Below are 13,573 nucleotides of genomic sequence, written 5' to 3' on the forward strand. Positions count from 1 at the left end.
TCTGGGTTGCCCAATGACAGTCACATCCAGGTTTGTTGGATGTAGATAAAATCAATAGGTATGTGATTAGACAGCAGACTCAGGGTGGCTGGTGCAGTGGACAGGTCACCATTTGAGATGATGAATGGCTCTCTATCAACCTGGAGTCCCCTACGATGCTAACATTTACTATAATCTTATTTGGGCTGCGATTTATCTTTCTTGCACCTGATCAATAAAGATGAACAGAACAGTTGTAAGGATCGATTGTAATTTTTTATCATTTTCAAGCACAAAGGTGCATTTTTGACATGAAGACAATATTCTAAGAATCCTGCTTCTGCATTTTTTAAAATTACAATTTGAGTGACCAACTTCATCGGTCTGTACACCAAGAGGTTTTAATTCATCTGTAGGTCTCAAGCTACCCAAAAGCCATTTGTCTTCTCAGATATTTTAACTTGAGGCTGTGGAACACCTTCCTTTCAGTTTTACTTATAAGACTTTCCTTTCCTTTAAAACACACACCAGTCACAACATGCTCTTTTGCAATGTTCAGTTTCAGCTTTTTTGAGAACCCTTCTAACAAAGAAGAGTAAAAAAGGCAGTTATTAATCTACCACTAACACTGATGAGAAACTATCCATACTACAATGATAAACTGTCAAGTGGGTATTATGTTACTGAATTACCTATTAAAATTCTGGTGAAGCAATAACATCTTGATTAATACTTTCAATTATTTTAAGCATTGAAATTGTAATGTCCAGACAGAGCCAGGACTAGGCTGAAAGATCTGGTTCTGTTCTGTGACCTTGAACAAGTCTTTCAAACTCCTGCAGCTTCCTTTCCACTGTTCATAACCTGTAAAATATGGATGATAGTAGCCCTGCCTACCTGCTAAAGCGGCTACAAAAATCAAACAAGATAGGCACCAGAGCTGTGAAACCTGTTAAGTGTCTTTGCAGAGCAGGATCAACACTGTATGAATACCCAGTATTTATTCATTCTCCTGCTGGCAAGTATATTGAGAATAAAATAATTTTGGAGGAAAAAATTAATTTTGGCAAAACTAATAATGGGTACAAAATCAAAATGATCAAAGGCAAATAAGCTTTCTAACAAGAATGATGCACAAAAGAGTTCTCCCATAATATAAGTTAGTGAGCTCCCCTTTGCTCTGTAATGCCAAATGCAGTAAAATTATTACTAATTTTGTCAAAGTTTCCCTAGAATGTTAAACACACACACAAATAACAGTGTACCTGTGTTGTCTGTAATCTTAGCTTTTAATTTCTCAAGTTAAAGTTTTAGGCTTTATTTATGCCCTGTATTTCCACCTCAGCGGCCAGATTCTCACATTGTATAAATCTTTCTAACAAAGAAAAGGCCCAGGAGGCCAACACCACATAACAACTAAGGGAATGAACACAAATATGCCCAAGATCTATATGTGGACAGTGTTGAATTCACTTAAGTATTTACTTACTCATTCAACAAAATTAGATACTCATTATCCCAATAACGTTCATCTTGAGGAAACAGATTGTCAAGAAGCTTTCTATCTGATGTAAGAGAAAACTACTCAGAATGAAAGGTCACAAATACGGAGTTAAAAGTTGTTGATAGTGTTATTGGAGTTCAAAAAGAGTACATATCACTTTTGGTCTCAGAAAACACTTTTTAAAGTGAACAACTATAAAAGAAAAAACCATTCTCAATGTGTTTGAGAGCAGGATGATGAATACATACTAGGTATTCATACAGTGAAAATCTACATAGTGATGAAAAATAATGAATCAGACATATATGTGGGGCAAAAAAAGGGCAAGTTCTAGATATGATATCATAGAGTATAATTTATGTCAAGTTTGGAAAAATGCAAAATGATGAAATGGGATTATTAAACAGCAAATTGCACTGATTATCTCCAAGTGGTAGCAGTTGGGTGGTGGTAGTAGGATATGAAGGGGCGGAAACCCAGTGGGGGCTATATTTCTTTTTTTTTTTTTTTAATTTTTATTTATTTATGATAGTCACACAGAGAGAGAGGGAGAGGCAGAGACACAGGCAGAGGGAGAAGCAGGCTCCATGCACCGGGAGCCCGACGTGGGATTCGATCCCGGGTCTCCAGGATCGTGCCCTGGGCCAAAGGCAGGCGCTAAACCGCTGAGCCACCCAGGGATCCCGGGGGCTATATTTCTTAAAGTGTTCTTAAAATGAGGTGTACACAGCTATTTATTTCACTACTTATAATATTTCATAATATATACAAAAATTGTATTACTCTCCTCCCCTTCCCCAAAGGAGCTAATTAACAGTAACAAATGATTTAATATTGCCAGACCATAAAAGTTATGTGTAGGGGGATGCATGCTTGAAGAGGTTGGCTAAATCAAGATTTTGTATATTTTCTTGAATGCTAAGCTATTGCAGAATATCCACACATTACCAAATAAGAGTACTTTTTCAATTTCTATTGTGAAATAACTTTGGATCTACAGAAAAGGGGCAAAAATGTGGAACATTTCCAGGGCACCTGGGGTAGCTCAGTTTGGTTAAGTATCTCAACTCTTAATGTCGGCTCAGGTCATGATCTCAGGGTCATGAGGTTAAGCCTCACTTGGGCTCCATGCTTGATACTCTCCCCCTCTCCCATGTTTTTTATCTCTCAAATAAATTAATAAAATCTTTAAAAAAATAGTGGAAAGTTTCTATCTTTACCCTCTTTCCTTTCATGTCAACATCTTAGATAATCACAGTACAGTCACTAAAACAAATAAGATAACAATGCTACAGTACATTACTAGCAACTAGTAGTAACTAAATTGCAGACATTATTTGGATTTCTCCAGTTTTTCTACAGATGTTCTTTTTCCATTTCAGGACTCAATCCCGAATGTCATATTACATTTAGTTGTCACAGCTCCTCAGCCTCCCCTCGTCTTTTATGACACCGTTACAATCCTAAGGAACACCAGTTGGGAATTCTGCAGAATGACTGATAATTTGGGCTTCTCTCACATTTTCTCATGATTAGATAGATGTTATTAGGCATTATTGAGACCAATACTATAGAAGTAGTGGGCTTTTCTCCAAGTTGGACCCCAAACTACTTCCCAGATTCTAGTTTCACAACTGCCTCCCAATGCTGCCATGGTTCTACTCTGAACAGGTACTCACAGATGGTAGATGTACCCTAATTTTCAGAGATGCTGTGTGTGTTATCTCTATTGTCTTGAGATGGCAATAGGTTTGTATATGCTCCTTTTCTTATGAAGTACAAATTACTGTTACTTTAATGTCACTATTGTAACTAAGTTTGTTGTTACTTGGTCAACCCTACAGCTTGCAGTAGTGCACCTTACCATCAACATCAACTGTATTTTTGTCTGATCCTTTTTTAATAGCCAAATCTTGAGACCTATACAGTCTGTGCTTCAAATTAAGTAACGTCCACATTCCAATTTCCAGAGAAGGTAGAGAATATTTATGTATATAAAATGGCCATTCACAAATGACCATATACCTGTCTTTATATACCTACCTAGCTATATGTATCTCTATCTCCCCTCCAAACTTTGTTAAAATACTTTCTAAGTCCTTGTACTGTATGGGGTATAGGAGAAACAACCTGGTGAGATGACCCTAAAAGGAGAACCAAAAAGAACAGGTAGAGATGGGAACCCAGGGTGGCTCAGTGGTTTAGTGCCTGCCTTCGGTCCAGGGCATGATCCTGGAGACCCAATCGAGTCCCACGTCAGGCTCCCTGCATGGAGCCTGCTTCTTCCTCTGCCTATGTCTCTGCCTCTCTCTCTCTCTCTCTCTCTCATGAATAAATAAATAAAATCTTAAAAAAAAAAAAAAAAAAGGACAGGTAGAGAAAGTTGTCCACGATCCGACATGGTGGTCTTTCAAGGAAAGGATCACTGCTTTGTGCATGGCCATATTGTTCCTATGACTGTAAGGTCTTTTACAACATAAAAAATTTTTTTTTCAGAAGATTTATTTATTGAGGGTAGGACTGAGGGAGAGGGAGAGAATCCTCAAGCAGACTCCCCCTGAGTGTGGAGCCCAACACACTCAATCCCAGGACCCTGAGATCATGACCGGAACTGAAATCAAGAGTCCGTTCTTTAACTGACTAAGCCACTTAGGCACCCCTAAAATTTAAAAATATCTTTCATTCATAATCTTTCTGTAGCTTCCTGCTCCATCAACAGCAGTTAAATATTTGACACAATTAGTCAAGTGGTTGCATGAATTTGTGGCAGGTAAATGTTAAATCAAATATTAAAAATCTATTATTGTCTTAATTTAAAACAAATTTTTATTGTTTTGACATGGGCATTAAAACAATGATTTCCACCAAGATTTCCTCTGAGAAGGTAGATCTTCTAAATTCAAAATAGAATAATACTATCTTTTTGATGTTTTAGAACTATCAAAAATCTGATAAAGGCTTTGTCTCTTTTTTGTCAAAGATTTAGTGAAACAGGAGTTCCTAAGAGGTGAACTATCTCCAAAATAACAACATAATACTAGATATGGGAGATGTGTCTGTCACCTATATTAAAAGACAAGACACCACTGGAAACAACAGGCATTTTCATTTTCTATATGAAGACATTTTCCAATCTAAGGCACTAGGTACCAATTACTAAAAACACAGGCAAAGGACTGAGTTGGCAGTGAATGGTCCACTGTACATATTTTTTAATATATTTAAAAACATGAATACGTTGTCCGCAGCAGTTTATACTTTGGTGAGCAATTCATAGCAGAGCAATGTGAAGAGCGTGTACTTTACTTCTGAGCCACACTACTGATTACAGCTCCATCCTCACATCTGTAAAATGGGGAGAAGTAACCAAAGTGGTCGAATAAAAATCTCTGGGAGATTAAATATAATTCATGTAAGGTTCTTTAAAAAGTACCTGGGACTGCATATGGTAAGCATTACAGGAATGTTACCTATGATCATTATCAATTATTTGAAGAGTAAAAAAAGTATACAGTGTTGAGTAATTTTTTCAAAAGCCATTTTAATAAAAATCTAAATCCTTAAAAATGAAATCTTCTGTTAAACCAATCATTACTGAATTCTGCTTACAAGGCTCATCTGTTCTATTTTTCTGTTCCTTAAGATAAACGGGAAATGTGAAGACAATGGCTAGACAGTACTAAGAATGTTAATGGCTAGGAAAAAACTCTCTCTCTCTCTCTCTCTCTCTATATATATATATAGAGAGAGAGAGTGTGTGTTTTATATATATATAAAAACACCAAACCAGCCCATATAAAAAAAGAAGTCAAACCAGTAATTTTTTTACCTTATCACCAATGAAACAAATTAAATAGTAAAAGTACTTTTTAATGCCTGGACCTCTCAGGGCCTTAATTCTTACTATGCACTGTAAATCTCCAAGATGAGAAATACTGTTCATGATGAATCCCAAACTGATTTCCCATGGAACCTTTTCATTCTGGAGCGTCTTGAGAGAACAGAACAGAATCCCTCAAATGTTCCATGAGAAACACTGGATTAAAGAGAAGTTGACAACCAGTATTTCAATCATGTACTTCTTTGCATGCAACTTTTCGTCGAGCAATATTTTCTTATGGGTTACTTTTAAAACCAGTGTTCAAAAGAGTAGAAGTTGGCAGTATTAGAAAAGGGTATCAGAACTGATGCCAGTGCTAATAAAAAGAGAACAGGCTATTATCTCGAATTTTTAAAAGTTGAGTTGAGGGGTACCCGGGTGGCTCCATCAGTTAAGAGTCTGCCTTCAGCTCAGGTCAGGATCCCAGGGTCCCCGGATCCTGCGGCTCCCTGCTCGGTGGGGAGTCTGCTTGACCCTCTCCCTCTGCCCCTGGCTGTGTGTGCATGCATGCTCTCTCTCTCTCAAATAAATAAAGTTGAGATGAATTTCTTAAGGAAACCTATTACTGTACCTCTCCCCTGTTCCCTCAGAGCCCAGTGACAGACTACAACACAGGTCATTTTTTTCCTCTTTTCCGTCTGTGTGACTTTTGGTGACATGACCTTCCAAGTTTCTCTCATCACAAAAGGGTGCAGTGGATTTCTCCACCTCCTCAATCTGGGCTATGCTTCTGACTTGCTCTGGCCAACAGAAGTGACAGGAGTGACGTTGTGCCAGTTGCAAACACAAGCCTCTCTCTTGGAACCCTGCCTAGTGCCACATCCATAAGCCTGGTCTGACGAAGGAGAGACTGTATGTCACTCCAGTTGAGGCCATCCTAGGACAGCCAAACCTCAGCCACATCAGGATAAATGAGGCCAGACACATCCAGAAGTAGTGCCCAGGTGGGTGACCCGCAGAATTATGAGGTAAATACATGGGGGTTGTTTTAAGCCTGTCAGTTTGGGGTAGTTGGTTACACAGTAAAAGCTAACTGACTTAATGCCCTTCGTCTGTGTTCTCATAGCACCATGGACTTCTACCAAAGCACGCAATACATTGGCTGACTGCGTGTTTACACGTGAGCTCTCCAACAAGTCGACACGGTTCCTAAAGGCAAGTATCCCATCCCATGCATCATTATCCTTCGAGCACTCGGCAAAGTATATGATATACAAAACTTCCTGAAATAATATTAGAATGACACCACTGATTCTAAATCTCATTCCAAAGTTTACTTTTATTTAAGACAGGCTGGGATGGAGAGAAGTCTAAAGTCAATGAAATAATATAACATGGACAAAATGGAAAGCTACATTTATTATGTGTCTCTTACACAAACTGACCAACACTACAGTCTGCTATGCCACAAAAAAGGACATGGATAGTGCCTAAGGTCGTGTTCAAGTACAATAATAGTGCAGTGAGAGGTCAAGCAATGCACAATAACTCACATAGGTAAAGAGTTTACTTTCCTCGAGTAAGGAGGCCCCTGGATGCTGGAAACCTAGAGCTGACGTTGGTGCCAAGGATACTAACCAAGGCCTAGGTCCCTTTTCGCTATTCCTTCACAGCCACCATTAGCATCCGCTTATGTCCCCAGAGTCCCCAGATGGCTACTGTATATCCAGTTATCATGCCCATGTTCCAAGGAAGAGGAGGGACATAGAGACGGGAAGAGGAGCCCTCTCCAGAGATATGCGTTTCCATCTCTGTGGCCAGAATTATAGACCACACACAGCTCGATGCAAATGTTTTTGTTTTCTCACTTCCACAATAGGAGAAAGTAGGAGTTTGGAATTGGTGTTGAGTGAGCCAATTTATCATACCTGCCATGGAGAGCTGAAGTGACAGAACAAAATCATGCACAAAACAGCGTGGTTGATTTTAGATACAAGAATTCCAATATTTCCTTCCGGCCACTTTTAAAATTCGAATATGGAGTCTGGGCAGGCGGTGGGGGGGGGGGGGGGAGTCAGGGGGGGAGTGGGTAGGATTTACCCATCTGGTATTCTAATACCCAAGAATCAAATTTTTAGGCAGTATAAGAAGGAAACTGGAAGCAACAAGAGTGGGCACTATTCCCAATTTTGGGGAGGCTGGCCGTGGCCCATGTTTTTCAGTGTGTGATACTGCCACTTTCCATTTTCAGAAAGTCTCCCTTTAAAAGTATATTTTAAAATGCACATGCACAGACACACATTATTGCTAGATTTGAAAATTGTCTGTTTGCAAGTTCTAAATTAGATCAAAGGAAAACATGCACACACAGTATTCTGGCAGTATTTTCTCAGGTTCTGAATCTTATTTCTGTTCTATTATCACTAATATGACCATACCTGCGATACATAAAAAACGAACATATCCAAAAGGTCACAAGAATAATTTGTTAACCAGCTCTCATCAGTTCTTTTACAAAATGCTTCACATGATGGTTTGGGCACAACTATATAACATATCATTGTACTGAGGTACAATTCAAATTCTGGTAACCTTACACTATTTCTCAGAGGTGAGTAATGCTCTAGGCACCAGCCATTCAAAGACTATGGCCACTCTGCAGACATCGAGCAACAGTGAAAGGGAGAAGGACACATTTGCCCTGAGGTGTGAGCAGACTGGCTTCTGAACGTGTGAATCTACTCTTTCAAAGTTGATCTATAGGGGCGCCTGGGTGGCTCAGTGGCAGATGCCTTCGGCTCAGGTTGTGATCCCAGGGTCCTAGGAGGGAGTCCCACATCAGGTTCCCTGCAGGGAGCCTGCTTTTCCCTCTGCCTGTGTCTCTCATGAATAAAATAAAATCTTAAAAAAAAAAAAAAAAAGTTGATCTATAATCACCACTAACAATTTTAGGTCTCTATCCTTCCTACAACCCACCCAAACACAAGTGTCACTCTACCTGGCTAGCTTTCTTTTTTTTTTAATTTTTTTTAATTTTTATTTATTTATGATAGTCACAGAGAGAGAGAGAGAGGCAGAGACACAGGCAGAGGGAGAAGCAGGCTCCATGCACCAGGAGCCCGACGTGGGATTCGATCCCGGGTCTCCAGGATCGCGCCCTGGCTAGCTTTCTTAAACAAAGGTCTAGCATGTACAAGCACCAATGAAAGCATCGACCGACAATGTCAATGTGAGCATTCCTGTTAAGGGGCCGGATTCGAAACAGACTTCCACTTCTCCTTGTAACACTTGCCCAAGAACCATGTTATAATACGTAATCAGCCAGATGCAGGTGAGTACATTTCCACCAAGATGAAGTTAAGCATTTGGGGATGTGATTTAATGACGCAAATGCAGCATGGTTACAATTTCAAGCAGAGAAGTCCTCAAACAGTCATCTACTAAATGGCTTCAGGTGGCCAAAAAGAGCTCATGCTTCCTCAACACACCCTTTTTGTAGACTCCCACAGAATCAAGAGACTGACTCTGCAAAATGACTAAACTTTTAGCAATTTCAAAAACCATAAATTTTTAGAAAAAAAATTTAAAAACCTACTAATGGGTCTAAATTTAGTTTATCTAGCGGCTCCAGTATTTCTCCTGACAACCCTCCTATGAGAAAGCCTAACGGCCAGTCTGTATTCTGCCTCTGTGTGCTCTTGTGTATGCCAAAGTCTGTTACAGATGGGCAGAGGAGCAGTGGAAGGAATTTGATCATAATCAGTGAGAAAAGTGACCCTTGAATAAAGAAAGTACTTGGCATCTTAAAGACTCTTTCGTTATCGGTACTTCATAAACCCATGGCCTTGAGTCCACTGTCTCTCTACTCTCTCCTTTTATCCCTTTCCCTCCCCCTAAATTCCTGCTCCAGAGAATGCCTTTTAAATAAATACACTGCCTTTTTAAATAGCTTGTGAATTGCCAACATTGGTTCAGATGCATGGTATATCAGATTCAGTATTCTGTTTCTAAGAGGTACACCAAGGAATGAATTTGGTTATTTAAACTGGGTCTCTTTAGATGTCTCGTATTAAAAATGTAAAAGCGAGGACCTTATCTTTTGGGGTGATTGTATCAATGGGACATTGTAGGTTCAGCACTTGGCACAAAGCTTGGCTTCTCCTTATTCTCCATCAGAATACCACTCCTGCCAACCACCCTTAGCCGCCTAGCTGATCCCATCAGAGCCTGGTCTCCATTAATTTACCTGCATGACTCCACAAAACTGAAGAATGTGTGTCAAGTCGATGGATTTAATGCTGGTTTTGTGCAAGCGATAAACTCCTGTGTAGCTATCTTGAGCAGAAACATGTTTCCAATAACCTTTTGGGTCCATATATAAACGTATCTTGATTTTCTCCACTCTATTTTTTTTTTCAAATTCACATCACTAGTGATCAATAAGAAATTACTAATTTAGCAGTTTCTTACAAATCAGAAGTTGTGACCACTAAGTTCCATGGTTAAAGGCAAATGAAGATTCCCTGTGGAGAAGCCTATCAGTAAATTATCCCAACATCTCTTCTTCCTACTTAGATACACCCATTTTAAGCTAGGTATACAGTGAACCAAACTAAAATTTCCAGGTTGCTTCTAGTTAGACCAGGCTGTAAGCAAAATTATAAGGGACTTCCAGGTAGACCACTTAAAGCCAGCCAACCTCAGCTGGCAAAGAATCTTTTCAGCCCTTTGCTGCGAGGTAGGTGTTACAGCCAGAACTCCAGCAGCCATCCTGGAACACAAACTGACCTTACAGGGGAAAAACCCTGCACCAGGAGGCTGGAGAGGAAAAAATAGGTGCCTGGGGCTCTACCCACACTGAAGCCAACATGCCAGCCCTGGATTGCCCACCTCTAGACTTTTATTAAATAAGAAAATCAACTTCTAATTTTAAGCCAGTCCATCTTCATGACACACAGAGTGACGATAATCCAGAATAGATCTTCCTTAAACCCCGAACTGTTTGCTTTGTGTGCGGCTGTGGATGACTTTAATAAAGTCAAGTGCAATGACACCCCAGGCGCACCCTGTCCTTTGCAATAATGCTTTGCTTCCGCTTCGTCAGAAATCTGTTTCCTCTCTCCTTTTCTGACAAAGGAAGAACCGAAAATTTAAAGCCATGTTTAACTGTAGCATCAAATCTTAACCATCCCTAAGAAGCTACATTTCATGAAAATACCCTTGTTTCCTAGGCACCTTCGCAAAGTCAATGAATTGCTTCTGTACCTACATTCTCTTTCCATCTCTACTGTTTCTCATGTAAAGCAACAGAGCTATTCAGAGCTGCTTCTGGCATTTCTTGTTTTATCCCAGGCACTTTAGAAGCTTCACTAATTAGAGTCTCGGGTTTTTCTTTCGTAATTTAGTTTTCTAATTAGAATAGAAATTGTAGATGCATTGACAGCTTTGCCACTGCACGAGTTATGTTACTTCTACTGGAGTTATAGTATCTTGTGCCTTGGTTTCTTCGTCAGGGCAATTTAAATAAACAACTGCACCAAACCTTCAATTTGCATTCTACGTTTCCTTCATCTGTTCCCCTCTTCATTCTACAAATACTGAAGGTCTGTGCCAGACACGAGGCCAGGATCTTGAGATATGATGGAGCAAACAGAGGGTTGGCCCTGCTCCTAGGGAGTTTATGACATAGAGGAGGAGACAGACATAAATTCAAACCTCACACCAATAAGTATATAATTAACAAAGAGTTACAGTGCCACAGGATCACTATTAAAGATTTTTTTTTAGGAAGTAGTTTTTCTAATGAGTCTCCAAAGCCCTATTTTTTTCTCTAAAGTAGCTAACTACCCCTCATATGCAGTTCTTAAGTTAGTTGTCTTTTTATTTCCTTTTAGTTTCTCTCACTGTTTCTGTCAAATGATTCGGGCTTCAGAGCAAAATTCTCTCCATCTTTAAAATTTTCTTCTAACCCTTTTCGAAATAAGGGAGACCTACTTACACTGATTTGGATGGGAAAAAGTCCATGTAGTAGGAAAAAAAGGAAAGTTTATTCTTTTAAGATTTTATTTATTTATGATAGACACACACACAGAGAGAGAGAGAGAGAGAGAGAGAGAGAGGAAGAGACACAGAAGGAGGGAGAGGCAGGCTTCATGCCGGGAGCCCGACGTGGGACTCCAGGATCGGGCCGTGGGCCAAAGGCAGGCGCTAAACTGCTGAGCCACCCAGGGATCCCCCGGAAAGTTGTAAACTACTTTGAATAGTGTATTTTTCTAAACTGGTGAGTCTACACACATGAAAACACACACAACCTGAAATATTCTACAAGAAATATTTGCCACCCCTGGAAAAGAAACATTAGGAGGAGATATGCTTTTCCTTCTTATTTAATTGCCTTCCGTCACAATTTAAATTTTTACCATGGAATTGTATCATTTTATAAGAAAATTAGCCATGCCAAAATTTCCAACAGGCATTACACTTAAACGTGTATCATTCCAGAAAGTAACTCATCTAGATATTTTGGGGAAAGTGATTCCTTGGCCTCTTCCTGCTTTTTAAACCATGCTTATCATGAGATTTCCCATTTACCCTACCTGTAAAGTATGAATTTATTATCCTTTTCTATAATAATGTCAATAAAAGGCCTTAAATCTTTTTACTGTTTGTAGCTTTTGTAAGATAAAACCATAACCTCCCTTCTACACTCACCTTTTAGACTTTTATATTACACACCTCAGACCTTTCTACTTTTGACATCATTGTGCATTTCACTGTTTCTTCAACAATGGTGAGACAAAGCAATTTCACAGTTATCAAAAGGATTATCACGAGAATTTACCACGATGTCTTGCAAGACCCACATAGAAACTTTTAAATTACTGTGTGTTACCAGCACAGGAACCTCTCATTCTCTTGACTGTGTAACATGACACTGTCAATTCACCAGGTTGTAAGTTGCAAAGGGCTCATGAGGTGATATTACATGCACATTTAACAGCATACTCACTGGATGGCTTTTGACAGAAGGTGTCACATTTCTACTGCCAACACATCTTAGGCATGCACTCCATTTTTACCCTAACTGGGCTCATATCGTCTCCCATAGAAAGGAACTCTATAAATCAAATTCTCTTGTACTTGCTCAGCACATGCACTGGTGTACACACATGCTCAGTGTCCTCTTGAAAACTCGGGCTAAGAAAGAAAGCTGGAAACAATAATCCCAATGGTAGAGAAGCAGACAAACATGAGCTTCCTCATCATCAACTCTGCTGCATTCTTCACTCATTCACAATTTGATACTAGTCATCTCAAGAACTGACAACACATGCTCCCCATGATGTAACTGGCTTACCCATTTCACCTTACAGCTCTTGGACAACCTAAAATTCATATAAAAGGGCATATTTTTCAATAGTAAGCTAATGTAGGCCTGGCCCACAGGGCGGGAGCTCTAAAAATGGGAGGGTGAAGACCTCTTTAAAGGCTAGTGGAGGGATCCCTGGGTGGCGCAGCAGTTTAGCGCCTGCTTTTGGCCCAGGGCACGATCCTGGAGACCCGGGATCGAATCCCACGTTGGGCTCCCGGTGCATGGAGCCTGCTTCTCCCTCTGCCTGTGTCTCTGCCTCTCTCTCTCTCACTGTGTGCCTATCATAAAAAAAAAAAAAAAAAAAAAAATTTAAAGGCTAGTGGAGAAATAGAAACTCACGCATTACACTAAACAAGCAATGTAATTGCCTTCAGTTCTGTAGCGCTTTCAGCCTCCAAGAGAACCCCTCATCACAATGGGAATGCCATGGGGGGAATGTAAGCTGGCATCCAACCCTGTTTTTCCTCAAACTTTAAGGTCTCTATTGACTGCAAATAGATTATATTAATCATACATAGAACAAAAGACACATATTTTAAAGATTCTCACAGAAATTAAAAGACCTTCTGGGATTATTTCCTTGGAATCCAGGTTGAGAAACTAAGGGCTAATCCTTCTACTACCCTTTAGCTTATTATATAGTGACTTCCTCAGAGGGACTCCTAACCGAACAGGGAGGGTCAAGACTAACGCTTCTGAAGGCAAAAGAGAAGTGTGTAGAGTACAAACTGAATCCCTGGGAGGAAGGAGAAGTGTTAGGGGAAAAAAAGGGATCCTGACACAACAGGCTAGAGAGGCCAAGACAGAGTTGGCCTTCTTCCCACTTTTGCCTAGAACCTGAATTTTTAAAATATCGTAGAGGACAACACCAGTAACTCACATTGATCCAGAAAATCTA

At 39.8% G+C, this 13,573-nt stretch overlaps 1 protein-coding gene across 2 annotated transcripts in view; it reads right to left on the reverse strand.

The window, feature by feature from the left end:
* CHCHD3 (coiled-coil-helix-coiled-coil-helix domain containing 3) overlaps nt 1-13,573 on the reverse strand; it is a 278,408-nt gene that overhangs the window by 55,935 nt on the left and 208,900 nt on the right. The gene's annotated exons all lie outside the window — the stretch shown is intronic.

The sequence above is a fragment of the Canis aureus genome, chromosome 18 (genome assembly GCF_053574225.1).
Source record: "Canis aureus isolate CA01 chromosome 18, VMU_Caureus_v.1.0, whole genome shotgun sequence".
NCBI lineage: Eukaryota > Metazoa > Chordata > Mammalia > Carnivora > Canidae > Canis > Canis aureus.